The sequence below is a fragment of the Pinus tabuliformis genome, chromosome 6 (genome assembly GCF_031772625.1).
Source record: "Pinus tabuliformis cultivar Carrire ecotype Pingquan chromosome 6, CPIR1, whole genome shotgun sequence".
NCBI classification, from domain to species: Eukaryota; Viridiplantae; Streptophyta; class Pinopsida; order Pinales; family Pinaceae; genus Pinus; species Pinus tabuliformis.
In genome coordinates, this window is record NC_142292.1 from 245,472,084 (window position 1) to 245,479,285 (window position 7,202).

The window sequence follows — 7,202 nt, forward strand, 5'->3', positions numbered from 1 at the left end:
AGAGAGGCCTCAACCAAGATACGGAGCGGGTTGGTCTTCTTCTTCCTCTTGCGGGCCTCGGACAACCTCCTCTGGAACATTTTCATCTTCGCCTTGCAAACATGCATCCTCGCCCAATAAGGATTCTTCATGTTCCTTAGCAGCCTCTTGTCCTGGTTGGCCTTCTCCAACAGCCTCTCCAAGCGAGCATTCTCCTGAATAAGCAAAGACTCCCGGTCAGCAGGCAATGGGTCACTGGGCCTCCTACGGTTCAAAGTTCGATCACTGCGGATCCTCCATAGCTCATCAAGTTCTTTTTCCTCTTCTAATTGTTTGTTGCGCTGCTCTAGATAAGTGATGGTCCATTGAGCCATTTGGAGCTTTTGCTGCAACATGAGGTTCCCCTCCTCTCTCTGTCTGATAATCTCATAAAAATCTGAAGAAGGAGAGCGGGCATCAAGGTCAATGAAATCATCATGTGTATCACCGGCTCTCTCATCCTCAACCATGGGCTGCTTGCCCTCCCGCACTGCCTCTGCTGATGAAGAATGCGAGGCCCCTTCCACCTGGTGTGGAGATAAGACTCGCTGCCCTGTAGATGATGATGGCGAGACCCCTTCCACCTGCTGTGGAGATAGTACTCGCCGAGCTGCTGCAAACAAGGCCCTCGGGCCTTTCTGATAAGTGAGCTGAGGTGAGGAAGCAACATGTCTCGAAACAGTGATCTCAGGCTGGTGTGACGGACCTCCCTCCTCATAAATGGCCTCTGGCTCTGGCTCTGGCTATGGTGGCACTGTAAAGAACTCATGAGAAATGAAGTCTGCCCATGGAATGCCCTGCTGACTCAACTGATGGGAAACAATGAGTTGGATGAGACCATGATGGCACAAACTCCTATACTGCTGAGCTGGGGACCGCCTCTGAAACACGGACACCATCCTCTGAATGTCCTGGAAGAAGAAAATCGGGATGTTCATCATCCTCACTCGGGTAAAGTGCATCAACAGGCGAATGTGATAAGAGAAGACCTGTGAAAATCTCCCCTCACATGTGAAGTAATGCATGATAAGCCGCATGATCGGAGCATACTCCCCCCGGAGGAATCTGAAAGGAAAGACCCCCGACAAGTGGCTCATGAATGCTGGCCTGACATATGGCTCAAAATAAACATAATCCAGCATTTTGCGCTTGGGCCACACCTCACCCACATTTGGTATCCCGGTAGCCTCTGAAATCACCTCCGGAGATAGCACAAAATTCACCCTTGCAAGAGTGACCTGCCCATCATGAAGGTGCAAAACAAATAAGCGGGCCAACTCCCTGTGGTGCTGAATCTAGGCAAGCCTCTCACAGAACTGAAAACATGACATATAACAGAAACAATTCACTGCCATAGGACAGGCCTGCAACTCTGCCAAAGAGGTGGGCTCCTCTCTCTTATGATGACCACCTTTGCCACCCCTACGAGGCCTCCGCTGTACCTCAACCTCTGTGGAAGAAGACCGGTCATCACCTTGCTCATAGGTTTTAGTGGTTGACATGGTGCTTTTGAGCAAAGTGGAGAAAATAGATAAAGTAGACTGCTGCCCTTGCCTGCAAAAATGCTGAGTTGTATGCTCGATTGATTTGGCAAGCACGAGGGCGATTGAGCAAATTTTGAAGCGGTTTTGTGAGTGACAGGTTGAGGGGTCGCGCACAGGCTTTGACAGGTTGCGCACGGGCTGACAGGTCACGCCCGTTATGTTTTTGCACTGTGGAGAGGCGCCTGACAGGTCGCGCACCGCCCAACAGGTCGCGCACCTGAAAAATGACCAATTTCTCTGCACTTCGCCTTCGTTCGCCTCTTCGCCCTATCTCTTTGCCTTGCAAGCTCTTAGATGCACAATGAGGGTGTTTTAGAGGGAATTTGACTCTTTATAGGCCCAATTTAAAAAAAAAAATTACTTACCAAACCCACTTTCTAATGTTTTGTTTTGGCATTCACTTTTAACACTGATTTGAGTTTTCTTTGTCCTGAATTTGGCTCTTTGAGTGCTCTAACTCCGTTCTTTTTGTAGGTAGACCATCTGATGGACTCTGGCGAGAAGACCAGGGCTATTGCCGACATTTTGAAGAATTTTTGAAATTTCCTTATTTTTTGCAAAATTGACATGACCTTGGCTTTAAAAACAGGGTTTTTAAATCCAAGGTATAAATGAGCTGTACCTGATGAAAATATCAATGAAACATATTTACATACCTCCTTCTGGCTTGCTGGGGACTCATGGACTTTTGACTCATGACATTGCAAAGACTTTTGACCGAAAGCCTAGACCTAAGACTTTGGACTTCAAGACAAAGCAAAACAAATGTGACACAAGCTCATTAACTGATATGACCTGATCCAGCAAAGCCAAGAAGGGAACAAGGACCAGCTCCTCCATCAGTTTTATGGCATGCTTAACGGAATGCAAAACTGACATTGATGAGACACCTACCTATGCATAATGCAAAGAGCTTTTGATCACCGATGGAGGGCATCATGACCGACACTAACATTGGCTCCAATGGGGATGGTAGCTCCTTGGAGGTACCAAGAACCTTAGACCTCTGGGAGAGCAGACCAGTGTTTTATTCATTGGGCAAATGGAGTCAACTTGTACACACATGACCAAACTTGAAATGACTGTATTGGACTTTGACTGAAAACTGAAATTTTCAAAGGACTTTGACACAAACAAACTAACTTTTGCAGAAAATAAACAATCTGAAAACTTCACACCAACCAATCCCCATCCTCAGAATTATAGCCTTCACCGCGGGCCCCAAACTAAGGATGAGAGATCAGTTCACACTTGCTGTAATATGAAAGAAAATGGTAATTACAATGAGGATGATTAGAGCAGCAATTGCTCAAGCATGATATTTTTTCAGAAGCCGGCCATTCACCGACCCACCGAGACATTCATCACCATTCAACTCTTTAAGAAGGAAAGCATTAGGACCACGATATGCAGCAATCTTATAGGGACCTTTCCACAAATTATCAAATTTACCGTGCTTACCTTTGTCCTCATTTCGGGCATCCCATCTCAAAACAACATCCTACAGCTGAAAGTTTTCCGACTTTGCCTTCTTGTCATAGATTTTCTTGATGCGCTCTTGCAATCTCAAAGAATTTTGGAGAACCTCTTCCCTTGTTTACTGTAAGTGAATCATTTGATTGATTCGCCGTTGCATTGGATCCGGATCTTCACCCGCTTCTTGAAGCAATCTCGCGACCGGTACACTAAGTGATGTTGGAAAAACTGCATCAATTCCATAAACGATCTCAAATGGTGACATGCCAATTGACTTCTTTTGACTTACCCGATCAGCCCACAATGCATTTACCAACTTCTTGTGCCAACTTTTCTTGTTAATTTCCAGCATTTTCTTGATAATGTTCACTAGTGACTTATTTGATGATTCGGCCAGCCCATTACCTTGCGGATGATAAGCCGTGGAGTGCCCCAAGCTGATGTTATACTTATAGCAAAAATCAACCATCTTATTGGACTTAAATGCCGCTGCATTATCTGTAATCAATTTGAATGGACAGCCAAAACGTGACAAGATATTATTTTCAAGAAAAGAGATAATTACCGAATCCGTGGCCTGCCGAGTGGGAATTGCCTCTATCCACTTTGTGAAGTAATCGGTGGCAGTTAAGATCCATCGATGCTGCCCGGATGATGCTGGGTGGATTTCGCCAATGAAATCTAAACCCCACTGCTAAAATGGTGCGCTAATTTCCACCGGTTTGAGAGGCAATGGCTGCAACCTTTGTTTCCCTTGGAATATTTGGCACTCATGACAGCTCTTTACCGCTTTATATACATCTGAAAATAAAGAAGGCCAATAAAAACCAGCTCTCAAAATCTTGTTAGCCGTGGTCTTCCAAAATAAGTGACCCCCGCAGTCACCCTTATGGAAATCATTTACTGTTGTTTTAGCTTCCTCTTCGACCAAACAGTTCAGCAAGATGCCACCAGGATCCTTCCAATAAAGTGCAGATTTGATGATGCAAAATTTGGTAGCCTTAAGCTTCAATGTTCTAGCTTTGTTTCTAGGCATGCCAGGAGGTGCAGATAAGTTTTGAAGCACATAAACTATATCAGCATACCAAGGAGAAGTAATAAAAATATCCGATACCTGAACCGCTGAATTTTCTTCATCACCATCGGACAAGGCAGCAATCAAGTTGATGTCAAGGGCATGGAGGTTTGTTTCAGCCATCAACTTAGCTAGACCTTGGCCTTTAATCAGCTTAGTAGGCTTAATTTCAACATCATATTCTAAGAGTGCAGCAATCCACTTACCCCTTCTTCCTTCCGGTTCCATTTGCACTAGAACATCCTTCACAGCGGCATTACGAACATATGCGAATACATGAAAGTTAAGTATATATACCCGGAAATCTTTCAGAGCCTTAATCAGTGCCAACGCTTGCTTCTCAATGATGTTATAATTTAGCGCCCCATCTCTTATGATTCGGCTGAAAAATGCAATTGGCCTCTCAACTCCTTCTCTCTTTTGCATCAATACGGCTGCCAATGTATGCTCAGAAGCAAAAGAAAACAGAATGAAATCTTGAGTGTAATCGGGGCTGATCAAGGTTGGGGCTGAAGACAAGATTACCTTGATCAAATTAAACGATTTCACCGCCCCTTCGGTCCATCTTATTTCGCTGTCCTTCTTGAGCATATTTGTTATCTCTCTAAGGTGCTCTGCAAGGTTAGGAATGAAACGGCGCAGAAAATTTAATTTGCCATTAAAAGATTGTATTTCCTTCTTGTTTCGGGGCTGCTCTAGTTGCTGAATTGCCTCCACCCGTGCAGGATCAATTCGAATACCATCTTTGGAAATGATATGTCCCAGCAACTTGCCTTCACTCATGGCAAAAAGACTCTTTTTCGGATTCAATGAGATGCCATATTTTCTGCACTTTTCAAACACCTTAGTCAAATGAAACAAATGCTGTTCATCTGATTTGGAAAACACGGTCAAATCATCAAGATAAACCACTAAGAAAACATCCTTCTCGTTTGCAAAGGCCATGTCCATTTCCCGCTGAAATGTAGCACCCGCGTTTTTCAAACCAAACGGCATCTTGGCATAATGAAATGTACCCCATGGAGTAGTAAATGTTGTCTTGTCACGGTCATCTTCATGCACCAAAATCTGATTATACCCGGAGCAACCATCAAGCAATGACATTCTGGATGCCCCCACAACCCGTTGCAATATGTGATCCATCTTGGGCAGCGGATAATTGTCCTTTAATGACACTTTGTTCAGATTTCTAAAGTCTATACACAAGCGAATCTCACCGGTTTTCTTCCTCATGGGCACCAAGTTTGAGATCCAATCAGAAAACCGGATTGGCACTATGATCCCGGACTTATACAACCTGTTGACCTCCTTCTCAATCAATGGCAGCAATTTAGGATTAATTCTTCTCAACTTTTGCCGGAAAGGCTTTTGATTTGGCTTTATGGGAATGGTATGCTGAATAATGCTTGTGTCATAAGTTTTCAAATCTGAATAATCCCATGCAAAAACATTAGAATACAGAGACAATAATCTGATATACTCTTTCTTTACCTTAGGCGGCAACGCTTTTGAAAGCTTCACCATCTTTGGATTTGCAGCTGTCCCAAGGTTCACATCTTCAACTCGTCCGTCCGTTGGCCTCAAAGTTGGCTTGCGGGCGACATCATCTTGATCAAACAATTCCTCTAAGGGAATCAATCCTTTTGGAATGTGATTGTCTTTGAGCTGCAATACATCCATCTGATTCACTCCTTCAGCTTCCGTATCTATTGAGATGTCTTCAAACTTACCCTTAACTTGCAGAAAATCTTCAATTTCTTCGTCATCTTGGAACACTTGCCAACACCTTTGGTTATCTGGAACTGTAGGACGATGCTTCACATATATCTCGAACTTATTGCTGGAATTCATGGGTATTTTCAGATTACTTGCCGCCTTAGCCAATGCATCCGCAACACCATTTTGAATCCGGGGCACACATGTCAAAGTATGTTCAGAAAATCTTTTCAGGATATCTAAAACAGCATTTCTATAAGCTCTCATGCGAGGATGTTTGGCCTAAAATTCACCTTTCACTTGCTTGATAACTAGTTCGGAGTCGCCATATACCGCTATTTTCTTTGCCTTTAACTTCAGAAGGATTTTCAAACCAGCAATAAGAGCTTCATATTCTGCCTCATTATTCGAGCAATCAAATGCTAATTTGTAAGAACATACCCGTACCTTGCTTGGAACTTGATCTTGGGCGGAGAATGGGCTTCGGATCCATACACCTATGCCAGCACCATCGCTGCCCACTGCACCATCAAAATCCATTGTCCAAAGACCCTCTTCATCATCTTCTAGGTGCTGAAAATCTGATTTTGTTTCATGTTCTGTTTGCTGCCCATTTTGCTGCCCATTTATTTCTGCAATTGGCCTTATGACAACAGACCTTTCTTCCCTTTCCTTTCTCAAAACTTCTCTGAAATTTTCTGAAATGTCTGGTATGTCTTCTACTTGAACTAACTGACTATCTACCTCATTGAAATTTTCCGCAAACAAAACAAAAGATTCTAAATCTGTTTGTACATAATTTACAGGATGATTCACGGGCTTTTCCTTACTACTGATCATGTATTTCATCTTCTGTTCCCGATATAACTTCCTCATTTGACCGAAAACTGGAATTGAAGCATATGAAAAATCAAGCTGAATCGTACCTTTGAGTTTGGCTCCCCATGACCTCGACAACAACATGCCAAATCGTGGAGGAATGTCCGCCAACACCACATCCATCAAAACATTCTTTGCTGGAATTTGATCCAGACTAACAACCAAATCTTTAATCAAACCGATGCATCTAACCCAGCTAGAATCAAATGAATATAGATCATGGTACTTTCGAGTAATATCAAGCCCCAACTTCTCCATAATTGCCTTGGGCATTAAATTATGTGACGCTCCCGAATCGAACATAGCATTATGAAGCACATAATCATGTATTCTCAAGCTGATATAGAATGAAGGAACATCATTCTCGGGGGACTCACCATTTAGAGCTGGCCCAAAGATCAATTCCGGCTGATCATCCTCTACGTTCACCGCATCTAACATTGGGTCAATGTTGAACATCTTGGAAATTTGTGCTCGATATGTACTGTTCTTCA